The following is a 14,615-nucleotide window of genomic DNA, read 5'->3' as shown; positions in this document are numbered from 1 at the left end:
CACTGGTGTGAGAAGAGGAAATGTGTATCTAGCTGATTTCAACTCATCCAAAGAAGAATTTGTAACTTGCCTTCTCAGCAAAGCAGTCAGGATGAAAGTTTGGCTATGGCACAAGAAGCTATCCCATTTAAACTTCAAGACTATGAACTGAAGCTGGTAAAGAAAGAACTAGTAAGAGGCATTCCTAGTGGAGTTTACAAAGGAGGGACTGTGTGATGCCTGCCAAAATAGGGAAGCAGATTAAAGCATCATTCAGGAAGAAACTTGATTCAGCAATTGAAGAGCCTTTATAACTACTTCACATGGATTTGTTTGGACCAGTCAATTTTGTCCATCTCAAAAAAAAGATTTTGCCTAGTAATTGTAGATGATTCTCAAAGTTCTCTTGGACACATTTTCTAAAGTCTAAAGATGAGGCTAGTGAAATCATCATCAATCACATAAGGAAAGTCAACAATCATCCTGATTTCAAAGTTAGAAGAATCAGGAGTGACAATGGAACTGAGTTCAAGAATTCTGTCATGAGAGCATTTTGTGAAGAAAATGGGATTCTGCATGAGTTTTCAGCAGCAAGGACTCCACAACAGAATGGAGTAGTGGAAAGGAAGAACATATCACTTATTGAAGCTGCAAGGACAATGCTTGAAGAATCTAAACTACCAACATATTTCTGGACTGAAGCTGTAAATACTGCATGCTACACTCAGAACATTTCTCTGATTAATCAAGCAAGATGCATGACTCCCTATCAATTGTTCAAGAACAAGAAGCCAACTCTAAAATTTCTTCATGTTTTTGGCTGCAAATACTATATCCTGAGAGATTAAACTGATCAAAATGGGAAGTTTGATGCTAAAGCAGATGAAAGAATTTTTGTTGGATATGCTGTTGGTAAAGCATATAGAGTCTACAATCTAAGAACCAACATTGTTGTGGAATCTATACATGTTGTGTTTGATGATAAAAAGATTGAAGGACTGAAAGATGGAGATTACCATGAGAGCCTCAAATTCGATAATGTGGAGATAGTTAGTGATGACAGTGATGATGAGAGTGATCAAGAAATAGTGTCTAAGGATAATGCAGACAAATCTACCACCAATGAAGCACAAAACTCAACATCCGTCGAGTTGCATAATGCTTCATCCGTCGGAAGGCGATCTGTGTTATCCGTCGGAAGACAACCTGCCTCATCCATCGGTATTGAAAATTCACCATCCGTCGGGTTATCTAAAGGAGCAGGAGGTCAAGAAAGATCACCTATAGAAAATTCCCCTTTCTCAAATTAAAGATCCACAAACTCAGGGGGAGTTTCTAACAATCAAAACTCAATCACACATTAAGACAATCATGAGGTCTCTTCATCTAGAGCTAATCTACCTCAACAAAGGAAATGGACAAAAGATCACCCCTTTGAGCTTATCATTGGTGATGTTTCTTCTAGAGTTAAAACAAGAAGAGCAACTCAGGAAGAATGTCTATACACCAGCTTTCTGTCAAAGGAAGAACCAAAGAAGGTAGAAGAAGCTTTGTTGGATCCTGATTGGATTTTAGCTATGCAGGAGGAGCTAAACCAATTTGAAAGGAATAATGTATGGAATCTGGTACCCAAGCCTAAAGGAAAGAATCCAATAGACACCAAGTGGGTATTCAGAAACAAGATGGATGAAAATGGCATAGTAATCAGGAATAAAGCTAGATTGGTTGCTAAGGGTTATTTTCAGCAAGAAGGAATAGATTTTGATGAAACTTTTGCTCCTGTTGCAAGACTTGAAGCCATCAGAATCTTCTTAGCCTATGCAGCCCATGCCAATTTTAAGGTCTATCAAATGGATGTCAAAAGTGCCTTTCTAAATGGAGATTTAGAGGAAGAAGTGTATGTTAGTCAACCTCCTGGTTTTGAAGATCCAAATTTTCCAAAATATGTATATTATCTTCTGAAAGCAATTTATGGACTGAAGCAGGCACCTAGAGCCTGGCATGACACTTTATCAAAGTTCCTTTAGGAAAACCACTTAACAAGAGGTACTGTAGATAAACTTTATTTTTCAGAAATGTTAATGGCTCTAGTATACTTGTTCAAATTTATGTAGATGATATTATTTTTGGCTCTACAGATGAGAAAGTTTGCAAAAAGTTTGCCAAATTGATGCAAAGTAAGTATGAAATTAGTATGATGGGAGAACTAACTTACTTTCTTGGTTTACAAGTTAAGCAAGTTAGTGATGGAATATTCATTAGTCAAACTAAATATATTTTTGATCTTTTAAAGAAGTTTGATCTGATGGATTGCACATCTGCAAAAACTCCCATGACCACTGCAACTAAGCTTGAATTGAACACTACTGAAAAGTCTGTGGATATTTCAAGTTATAGAGACATGGTTGGCTCACTTCTGTACTTAACAGCTAGTAGGCCAGATATAATGTTTGCTACATGTTTATGTGCTAGATTTCAGGCTGATCCTAGAGAATCTCACTTGATAGCTATTAAGAGAATTTTCAGATATCTCAAGGGAACACAAAAACTTGGCATTTGGTACCCTAGAGATTGTGGTTTTGATCTAACTGGTTATTCAGATGCAGATTATGCAGGTTGTAGAATTGACAGAAAGAGCAGAACAGGAACTTGTCAATTTCTAGGAAACAAGCTTGTGTCCTGGTTCAGTAAAATGCAAAATTCAGTTTCTACTTCTACAGCTGAAGCTGAATATATTGCTGCTGGCAGTTGCTGTACACAGATTTTATGGATGAAAAATCAATTGCTAGACTATGGTTTGCAAGTTGAGAGGATTCTAATTTTCTGTGATAACACAAGTGCAATTGCCATCACTAAAAATCCAGTACAACATTCAAGGAAAAAGCACATAGACATCAAGTACCATTTCATAAGGGAACATGTGATGAATGGTACTGTGGAATTACATTTTGTTCCAAGTGAGAAGCAACTTGAGGATATCTTTACCAAGCCACTAGATGAATCCATCTTTTCAAGGTTGGTAAGTGAGTTAGGTATGCTTAATTACTCTTAAATTTATCTGAGTTATTTTGCAAGTTGTAATGTAGCCAGAAATTTAGTTGATTTTTAAGTCTTGGATGAAATTTTGGCTAAGTCAAAATTTACATCTCGACGGATGACCCTTATCCATCGAGTTTAGTCATCCGTCGATATACTACTTACTAATAAAAGTCAATTACTTTTCTGGAATACTTTATGTCTCGACGGATATCAGTTTATCCTCATCCGTCGAACTGTCTAAATATCAGCCGTTAATTCCCTGAACATTATCCATGGAGTATACTTACAGTTTGTAAGCATTACATGACGGATACTGGGTGGAATTTTTACAGTTTACTTTTAAACGGCTATTTTAGGCAATTTCTATTGGTTAATTTACTTTTCTTTATTATTTTTATCAGTTATTTTTGAGATAGTATAAAAGCTTATTTCATTCCAATTGTTTTCTTTTATCATTCTCAAATTCAACTACTTTTATTTCATTCTCTCTCAAGCAAATATTCTCTTTCTCTTCAAGCTTTCATTCTCTAACAATGGCACCTGTAGTAAAGATTATGTCTCAAACTGGGTTCATTTATGAGAAGAACAACTTCACTGCTTTGGTCAATAAGGGTATTCAGCAATCAGAGGACTATCACAAGATGATGGACTTTGTGAAGAATTGCAAGCTAAATTACGCCATGCTGGAGTCACCCACAATCTTCTGTGAAGTTGTTGAAGAGATGTGGACCACTGCTATCTATAACTCTGCTGACAAGACCATCACTCTAACCATCAAAGGTAATGAGTTATGTATCAATAGTGATGTGATAAAAGCATGTTTCAAAATTCCTGATAATAATGTGACTTCACCACACAATGACACTGATATTATCAATATGCTTAATTCCATGCATTATGCACTTCCTACTACTAAACTAAGTGATATTAGGAGATTGGGTCTTAAGAAGGAGTGGAGTTTCTTGTGTGATGTGGTTACTAAAGTTTTCTCTGGAAAAGTCAGTAATTTTGATTCAGTGAATATTTCCATGCTTAACATGCTATACATACTAGTTACAGATATATTTTATAATTTCAACGACCTTGTCTTATTTGAGTTAGGTTTTAAACTAGGTGAGTTTGCTAAAAGAGGAAAGAATGTGTATTATGCTAGATTTTTCATGTTATTGGCTAACCATCTATGTCAAGAGATTGTGCTTGAGAACCCAAACAATAAATTGGCTTGTTGGATTCAAGAGAGAAGATTCACTGCAGATTTGAACAGAGCCAACCATCACAGGGATGTGCCAATGTTCTATTTTCCTATAATGCAGGCACCTCAGGTAAGTGAGGTAAGTTCATCCATCCCTACAACTATTCCAACCTCCACTATTTCTTTGTTTTCAGGAGTAGCTATGGCAACTGTGCCAATGACCAAATAGTTGCCTACCAAAGCCTCCAAACCCTCTACAATTTCCAAATCTAAATCAAAGAAAACCCCCTCTGGCATCTCTCAAAAGATGCCAGTTGAAAAATCCACAAAAGCAAAAGAGGGGAGTGTGAAGGAGGGAAAGTCAGGTGAGGGAAGGGGTGAACATCAAAGAAACCCCAAGAATAAGGATGGAGAGTTGAGTGAATCCCATCCTAGCCACACTGTAGTTTCCCAACAAACTGCAGTGCTTAAAAAGGATAAAAGCTCACTTCTAGCTGCATCCTCCCAAAATGATGCAGTTATTGAACAAAGCTCTCAACCAAGAGCACATGCCAAAAGGGTTAGGGACACAAGCTCACCCCAAACTTACACAAGAAAGAAGAAATCTAAAACCTCTGGGGATGCACAGGGCACACACACAGTGTAAACTGGTGCTAAAGACACAGTCCCTGCACTCTCTCAAATTCAGTTTGATGTGGCTCCAATAAATGTGGAGTCACAGCCAAAATCTCTATTTATAGAAGCATCTGAAACACCATACTCACCAACAAACTCTCTGGAAGTGGATATGATAAACACTTCAATTCCTGATTACCCTTCTTTAACTCTGTTGGGGAAGCCAAAATCTAGTGCAAGTGAGCATCATCTTTTAGATGATTTGTTGGCTCACTTGCCAATTCTTTCAGATACTATTGTGACATCTGTTCCCCAAATATCTTCAATCAACACAGAGTCAACATTAGTTTCTCTTCCCACCTCATTCATTTCTACTCTCTCGATGGATATTACTCATCCGTCGAGTAGTGATTGTATCCCGACGGATAAGCCTAATAGCAGTTATCCGTCGGATAACATTACCACTCACTCGACGGATATCACTTATCCGTTGAGTATCTCTGCACAACTTCCAACTTCAATTATTTCAAGTGCAGAAGATTTAGTGGTTGTACAGTCACTCTTAGGACTGAGAGAGGAGAGTGTATTGAGTGAGAGGCTAGGTTGCTCCCAGACAAAAGGAGAGGAAAAGAGTAAAAATCAGTAATCCATTTATTCAGGATTGGCAAAAGTGAGTGAGAGGAGTCCCACCTTAGTAGGTGAAGGTGAGGGTGTGAGGGTGGGGAGCCAGGGTGAGACCCTGATGCAACGAAAGAGAGATTATGAGAGAAAAGCAGGTACAGAAGTAATAAGGGTAGATACAACCATTGCTCATGAGTCAATGATTGTGGATGATGCTGAAAAGGAAAGACAATTTCAGCAACATTACAAGGCTGTAATTGATAACATTTCCTTGGATGCTGACACTTTTACTCATCCTATGTCAGCCTATCAATTGTTGGCTACTCAGGGCAATGAGGAGGCAGAAAAGACATTAAATTTGGTGCATACTTCAGAATCTTTATTAAGGGATAAAGCTGCTTTCAATTTAATGCCTCCTACAGCTGATGAGCCATCTGAAGAATTTGGAGTAAATTCTAATGATGATGACTCTATTTCTTTGGATGGAAGCATGAACTTAGGGGGAGATGAAGGCCCAAGTTCTGTTCCAAATTTACCTGAATGGGCATGGACAAAGGAATCTACACCAGGACAATTTGGTGTATCTTTGGTCAAGCAGGTTATGGCTATTCAAAAGGCCCTTCAGGAAACTTCAAATGCTGGTACCAAGGCTATTCTTCAAGCTCACCTAGATTCTCTACATATCATGAAGATACACCAATTAAGATAGAATCTGAGTGTGGATGAACTCAAAAAGGATATAGCTGACTTGAAGACCTACAATTTTGAGAAGCTGGATTCAGTCATGCCATATGGTACCATGCATGATCTATTACTGAGACTGAGGAGAGAATTAGATTCTGAAAAGAAGCTGGCCAAGCTGGAAGATAGAGTTCAAGTTATTGAGAATTCTGTGGCCATCCTTCTTCAAAATCAACAGTCTCAGACAAATCTTCCCATGCAACTGGCTAAAGCACAAGGCCTAACTCCTCAACTTGATGATAACAAAAAGGGGGAGAGAGAACCAAGTAAGGGGGTGAAAGGACCAAGTGAGGGGGAGAAACTTCAAGTACAAATAAGCAAAGTAATTGTACCTTCAATTACTGTCTCCAAGCCACCAGTTGCAGATGGTATAGATCTAATTAAAGCAGCAGCAGCAAACTTGAAAGTTGCTGAGAAAGGAAAGTTGAGTTTGATCAACTGGGATAAGATTGATGAGGAGATACAGAAAAAGTTTGAACTTGTCAAGGAGCCAGTTAAGTCAGCCATCCATCACTCTAAAGTCAAGCAAATCAGTATGAATGAGATGAGCATGAATTATCTGGAAAGAGGACAATCTTCCTGCATCAAGTCTCCAAAGGCTGAAATAATTCTTAAACCAAGGGCAAACTATCCAAAATCATCTTTGAAGAACCCCTTGAACACTGTTTATGAGACACCCAAGCCTGATGAGAAGAAGCTTCTGTCAAGATCAATTGTCTTCTATAAAGATCCAACTGATTCAGCTTCAAAAAGGAGAATTGCTCAGATATTCAGAAATGGAAAGGAAATTTGTGTGGTAGCTGGACATCCATAATTTGCTCAAGCAAAGAGAGAAGAAAAAGCCAGATTAAAGCAGGAAAAGAAGCAAGCTACTCTAGATGCAAAGAAGACTAAACAAAAGAAAGAGCAGATTGATATATTGGCCAAGCTACAGGATGTTAATTCATCTCAACAAATTCCCTCTCAAGCATCTGAAGCTGCTGAATCAAAGAAGCAAATTGAAGAACAGAAGAAATCTCCAAGAAAGAAAGAATTGGCTAGAAGAACAAAAAGGAAACTGGATATTGTTGACAAAGAATTGGAAGATCAATTTCCTAAGGTACCCACACCAGCTACAACTCAAGCATCAAAGCCCTCTGTGGTATTTGAAGATATAAGGGTGGTGGATCCCTACAGGAATATTCATGGTGAACCTATTGTGCCAAAGGATGAGCCAATAGAGTGGGATAACATACCAATTCCTGACTTCAGTTTATCAATCCTTAGCAAGCAAAAAAAGAACATAGTCAAGGGCATTCAAGAAAGTGAAGCTGTCACCTCTCAAATCCAAATCAGTAGTTAAAACTCAACCCAAAGTCAACAAGGGAGACTACTTGTACTTGTGTGACATCAAAGAATTTTCTGATCTAAATCTTTATCTGGATGAACTAGATGAAGTGAGGGGAATTGATGCATACAGGAACCTACCTGAAAGGTTAGTGTTCAAGTACAAAGGAGGAAAGGAGATTGTGTGGCCACTTCACAGGATTCTTCAAGAAAGCCAAGCTCTACTGATTAAAGTTTATTCATCCTTCAAGAAGAACTTTGGGTTCAATATAACTGCAAGAAGACTAGTATTGAAAAATATTGAAGAACTAAGGAGTATTAGAGCTAAAGATGCACTCCCAAAGACTCTAATCATCCCATACACAGGGAGAAAAGTGCATCTAAGGCGCTACTGGCTGATGGAGTTCATAGATGACAAAGGTGTGAGAAGATTCTTCAGGTTAGAAGACCAATTGAGTATCTCTAGCAATGAGACTCTCTTGGAAATGCAAGAAAAGCTAGATCTCTCAGAATCTGATGAACTGGAATTCCATAGGCAACTCCAAAATCAGATTAATGAAAACAACAGGAAGCTTGGAAAAAGATCCAGACCTTCAAGAAACTAGAAAAATCTGCTCAGGCTAGAGGAGCATCTTGAAATGACTGTGAGCCAAACTTTGTATATTTTGATTAATTGAAGCACTTTCAGTATTATCTACTAATCTTTAAAGCTGTATGTTTAGGATGTTTTGTTATCATCAAGTATCTCTTAATTTATGCCTACAATTCCAGTAGACATAAATTGGGGGAGATTGTTGTGTATATGTTGTGTACTTGATGATTTCATAAACAAAACATCTAAGTAGATTTTACTTAGTGAAATAATGTAGCACTCGACGGATAAGAATTATAGTCCCGATGGATAACTCATTATAGTCCCGACGGATGTTGACTTATTATTCATCGAGTGAGTAGCTTATGTAATAATGAGTCTGTAGCACAGTTCTGTATACATCTGATAAGTGGCATTTTATTCCACTTAGAACGTCTTAAAATGGCTTAAATTGGTGTCTTGAAATCAAGTATTTTGTGTATTTGATGCGTTTTTCTAGTGTTTATGCATTTCAGGGTATTAGTTGCATTTCGGAGGAGGAATCATCAAGAATAAGCCTTGGCATGTGTTCACCATTGAGAGAGGAAAAGAACGGGCAGATTACGGCGAAGAAACGGAACAAACCTGGATTTTTTCCAGTAGGTTCCTGCGCGCCCGCGCAACAATGCTGAGCAGCCGCGCAGCAGCCTTGCGCACCCGCGCAGAAATGCTGAGCGGCCACGCAGGGTCGGGGAAAAAGCTGAATTATTTTAGACTTCTACTTCTGTTTGGCTTCCAACTTCTATGTAATCTGAGTTTTTTTTGGACTATTATATAAGTAGATTTGAGACGTTTTCATAGAAAATAAGAAGGAGATTATGTTTTAGATTGTGTTTTGCGCAAGAAGCGAAGGAGATAAGGAAGAAGACCGATTTAGCACACTGCAACGAAGAGGAAGCATATATTCTTGTGATTCTTGTTTCGTTGTAACGTTGGATGCTAGTTTTCTTGCTTTGACTTATTTACTCTTGTGACGTACTCTGTTTTAATATAATTAGTTTAGTTATTATTTTCTTGTGTTGTTTATCATGATTTCATATGAACCCATGATGGCGATAAGTTCTATTATGGGCTAATCGTGATCATGGGGTTGCAACGGATTTATTATGAAATTCTTTAGTTAATTGTTTAATACTTTAGTGTGTGATGATTGCATGATATCTAGTATTGGTTGTGCGTATTCGTCTTATGTACGTCGCGAACATATAAGATAGGGTGTTAATCTCTTGTGAAGCGACGGTGGATCTTGAGATTTAGAACTTGCCATGCTAGCATAGGTTCATGTACGTTGTGCATGATTAGTGGGTAATTCTAACAGTTTTATTTGCCCTATGTAATCAAAAGGAATAACTTGTGCTTAAATCGTTGTGTTGTCAATTTCTGTAGACATATAGGAACTCAACATGATTGATGACTATTCAACTTCTATCTTAATTGTGGATGCTTGGTAGAATGGTATTAGTATAATGAAAGTTGGCTTTTATCAGTTTCGTGTTATTCGATTAATATCATCACTGTCACATGCTAAAGGTAATAACAATGGCTATAGAAAGAAGTAATAATGAAGTTGTGATCTCATGAGTGTTTTATTATTGATAAATTGAAGTGTTAGTTAAGTGGTTAATTAAGTAGTTAATTATAGTTAATATTTAATCAACAATTTTAAGTGTTATCTTAATATTGAGAAGTAATCATACATTGGTGAGTGAGTTTAATTAGACAATAACTTAGTCTGAGTCTCTGAGGGAACGAACTAGAAAGTATTCTATATTACTTGCGAACGCATATACTTGCGTGAATATTAGTGCGTGATTTCGCCCTAACAAGTTTTTGGCGCCGCTGCCGGGGACTCGGCGTATTTGTTTAGTTTATGTACTTACCATCATTGGTCATTAGGACTCAGTGATTAGGACGTAGTAGTTAATTACTCTTTTCGGTTGTGTTTCGGGTACTTTAGCAAGCGTTTATGCAAACTCGTTCTCGTGCTCGCAAGAGGACCTTAGATACAGCTGAGGAGAAAGACGAAGTTCTTGATACTCCGGAGAAGTTAGATTTTGAGGATTCAGATTCAGGAACTGAGCAGAAAGAACCAGTAAACATGGGAGATCGTATTGTTCAAGCTGACCCAGCTCTTATGGACTTTTCTCGGCCTAAAATTGATGACATTCAGTCAAGCATCCTTCATTTGGCTATTCAAGCTAACACCTTTGAAATCAAGCCGGGCACTATTCAGATGGTGCAGAATTCTGTTTCTTTTGGAGGAGCGGCAACTGAAGACCCCAACATGCACATAAGGAATTTTGTCGAGATCTGCAGCACTTTTAAGTATAATGGCGTGACTGATGAGGCTATCAAGTTGAGGCTTTTCCCATTCTCACTGAGGGATAAGGCTAAAGACTGGTTACATTCTGAACCAGCTGGGTCCATCACTACGTGGCAAGATCTTGCGCAAAAGTTTCTGGTGAAGTTTTATCCAATGGCAAAGACTGCTGCTATGAGGAGTGCTCTTACTCAGTTTGCGCAGCAACCTACAGAATCTATGTGCGAGGCTTGGGAACGCTACAAGGAAATGTTGAGAAAATGTCCACATCATGGAATGTCGGATTGGATGGTAATCACTGGTTTTTATAATGGTTTGGGGGCCCAATCTCGGCCCATGCTCGATGCAGCAGCTGGAGGCGCCTTATGGGCTAAAAGCTATACTGAGGCGTATAATCTTATCGAGACGATGACTACAAATGAGCATCAAAACCCAACTCAGAGGATGACGTCAGGCAAGGTAGCAGGTATTCTGGAAGTTGATGCAGCCACCGCTATTGCAGCCCAGCTCCAAGCGCTATCAATGAAGGTTGATTCTTTGGCTACGTATGGAGTTAATCAAATAGCTATGGTTTGTGAGCTTTGTGCAGGTTCTCATACTACGGATCAGTGTTCTCTTGTCAATGAATCTGTTCAGTATGTGAATAATTATCAGCGACAACAGCAGCCTGTGCCAGCGACCTATCATCCTAACAACAGAAATCATCCAAATTTCAGCTGGGGGAATAATCAGAATGCTATTCAGCAAACATATCAGCAAGGAGTAAGTAAACAGTTTAACCCACCTGGATTCCAGCAACCACAGCAGTATGCTACAAGGCAATCATATCCTCAACAGGGAAGTGCAGCTGCACCTACTAGTGCTGATTTTGAGGAACTTAAGCTGTTGTGCAAGAGTCAGGCGGTTTCTATCAAGACCTTGGAAAATCAAATCGGTCAATTAGCCAATGCAGTGCTCAATCGTCAACCTGGCACTCTTCCCAGTGACACGGAAGTACCAGGCAGGAAGGAAGCTAAAGAGCAAGTCAAGGCTATTACCTTAAGGTCTGGAAAAGTAGCTGATGCTGAAAAGGCAAAAGAAGTCGATGCTGAAGTTAGAGATGAAGAATCTAAGCAAAAGGAGAAAGCGGCGGAACCAAAGAAGACTATTGTTGAACACACTCTGCCTAAGGCTAATACAGGGGAGAAACAGCTCTATCCTCCACCACCTTTTCCTAAGAGATTGCAGCAACAAAAGCTGGATAGACAGTTCAGGAAGTTTCTGGAGGTGTTCAAGAAACTTCACATCAATATATCTTTCGCTGAGGCTCTGGAACAAATGCCTAGTTATGCGAAGTTTATGAAGACTATTCTTTCAAGGAAGGTGAAACTGGATGACCTTGAAACCGTTGCTCTCACGGAAGAATGCAGCGCTGTTCTGCAGCAAAAGTTACCACCAAAACTGAAAGATCCAGGAAGCTTCACCATTCCTTGCACCATTGGCAATCTAACTTTTGACAAGTGCCTTTGTGATTTGGGAGCAAGCATTAATCTGATGCCGTTGTCGATCTTTAAAAAGCTGGATCTGCTTGATCCAAAACCCACATACATGTCGCTACAATTGGCGGACCGTTCCATTACTTACCCAAGGGGCATAGTTGAGGATGTGCTCGTCAAGGTGGATAAGCTCTTCTTTCCTGCAGATTTTGTTATTCTGGATTTTGAGGAAGATAAGAAGATTCCCATAATCTTGGGGAGACCTTTCTTGGCTACTGGCCGTACCTTGATAGATGTGCAAAAAGGGGAACTTACTATGCGGGTCCAAGATCAGGATGTGACCTTCAACGTATTCAAGGCAATGAAATTCCCTACAGAAGATGAGGAGTGTTTAAAAGTGGATGTGATTGATTCTGCGGTTACATCGGAACTCGATCACATGCTAATGTCTGATGCATTGGAAAAGGCCTTAGTGGGGGATTTTGACAGCGATGATGAAGATAACAACGAGCAATTACAATATCTGAACGCTTCTCCATGGAAGCGAAAGCTCGACATACCATTTGAATCTCTTGGTACTTCTGACCTTAAGAATGCTGAAGGGAAGCTCAAACCATCAATAGAGGAAGCACCTACCTTGGAGCTCAAACCATTACCTGAACACTTGAGGTATGCTTTTTTAGGTGATTCATCTACGTTACCTGTTATTATTTCAGCTGACCTTTCAGGTAGTGAGGAAGACAAGCTCTTAAGGATTTTGAGAGAATTCAAATCGGCTATAGGATGGACCATAGCAGACATCAAGGGGATAAGTCCTTCATATTGTATGCATAAAATTCTGTTAGAGGAAGGTAGTAAGCCAACTGTGGAACAGCAGCGAAGACTGAACTCGATCATGAAGGAGGTGGTGAAGAAAGAAATTCTGAAATGGCTAGATGCAGGCATCATTTATCCTATTTCTGACAGCTCGTGGGTGAGCCCCGTGCAATGTGTACCTAAGAAAGGAGGTATCACTGTGGTCGCAAATGAAAAGAATGAGCTCATCCCTACTCGAACAGTTACAGGATGGAGAGTATGCATGGATTTTAGAAAATTGAACAAAGCCACAAGGAAGGATCACTTCCCTCTCCCATTCATTGATCAAATGCTTGACAGATTGGCGGGACATGAGTATTTTTGTCTTCTGGATGGTTATTCCGGGTATAATCAGATTTGTATTGCACCAGAGGATCAGGAAAAGACTACCTTCACTTGTCCATTTGGCACATTTGCTTTTCGTAGAGTTTCGTTTGGGTTATGTGGCGCCCCGGCCACCTTTCAGAGATGTATGATGGCTATATTCTCTGACATGATTGGAAATAACGTCGAAGTGTTCATGGATGACTTCTCCGTCTTTGGACACTCATATGATGAATGTTTGAATAATCTGCGCGCCGTACTCAAAAGATGCGTGGAAACTAATTTGGTGCTTAATTGGGAGAAATGTCATTTTATGGTGCGTGAAGGCATTATCCTTGGGCATAAGGTCTCTAGCAAAGGTCTGGAGGTGGACAAGGCCAAGGTGGGAGTCATTGAAAATCTTCCCCCACCTAATTCGGTGAAAGGAATCCGTAGTTTTCTCGATCATGCGGATTTTTATCGGCGATTCATCAAGGTCTTTTCAAAGATATCTAAGCCGTTGTGCAATTTACTTGAGAAAGATGTGCCTTTCAAATTTGATAATGAATGTTTGGCAGCATTCGAGACTCTCAAGGAGAGTTTGATCACGGCCCCAGTTATTACAGCACCAGATTGGACAGAACCGTTTGAGATGATGTGTGATGTGAGTGACTATGCGGTAGGTGCAGTTCTGGGATAGCGCAAGAAAAATCTCTTCCATGTGGTCTACTATGCGAGTAAGACTTTAAATGGGGCCCAATTGAACTACACCACTACTGAGAAGGAGCTTTTGGCTATAGTCTTTGGCTTTGAGAAATTTCGATCTTATCTGCTTGGTACGAAAGTGACAGTATTCACTGATCATGCAGCTATTCGCTATCTGGTTTCTAAGAAGGATTCAAAGCCGAGACTCATTCGTTGGGTGCTTTTACTTCAAGAATTTAAGTTAGAGATCAAAGATAGAAAAGGTACTGAGAATCAAGTAGCTGACCATCTCTCTAGGTTGGAGAATCCCGATTCTACTTCACAAGATAGGACGTTAATCAATGAATCTTTTCCGGATGAGCAGTTGTTTGCAATTCAGGAGGAAGAACCATGGTTTGCAGATATTGTAAACTATCTTTTCAGCAATATAATGCCGCTTAATTTGACATCCGCTCAAAAGAAGAAGTTTCTGCATGAGGTGAAGTGGTATATGTGGGATGAACCATATTTGTTTAGACAGGGAGCTGACCAGATCATCAGGAGATGTATCCCGTTCTGTGAGACGGAGGGGATATTACGAGACTGCCATTCCACGGTTTATGGTGGACACTATGGAGGTGAAAAGACGGCAGCTCATATTCTGCAAGCAGGTTTTTTCTGGCCTACTTTGTTCAAGGGTGCTCATCAGTTTGTTTTAAGGTGTGATCGTTGCCAAAGAATGGGAAATTTGTCAAGGAAGGATGAGATGCCATTAAATGTGATGCTTGAAGTCGAGGTCTTTGATGTATGGGGAATCGATTTCATGGGGCCTTT

At 39.4% G+C, this 14,615-nt stretch overlaps 1 non-coding gene across 1 annotated transcript; it reads right to left on the bottom strand.

Annotated features, from left to right (window-relative positions):
• Positions 1-10,635: 10,635 nt before the first annotated feature.
• Positions 10,636-10,742, bottom strand: LOC141662597 (small nucleolar RNA R71). The gene has a single exon (XR_012550703.1). It is a non-coding gene; the product is annotated as a small nucleolar RNA R71 (small nucleolar RNA).
• Between the last annotated feature and the right edge of the window lie 3,873 nt (positions 10,743-14,615).

Source organism: Apium graveolens, chromosome 5 (assembly GCF_009905375.1).
Source record: "Apium graveolens cultivar Ventura chromosome 5, ASM990537v1, whole genome shotgun sequence".
Lineage (NCBI taxonomy): Eukaryota > Viridiplantae > Streptophyta > Magnoliopsida > Apiales > Apiaceae > Apium > Apium graveolens.
The sequence above is the reverse complement of the archived record's forward strand: the minus strand, read 5'-3'. Positions and strand labels throughout refer to the sequence as shown.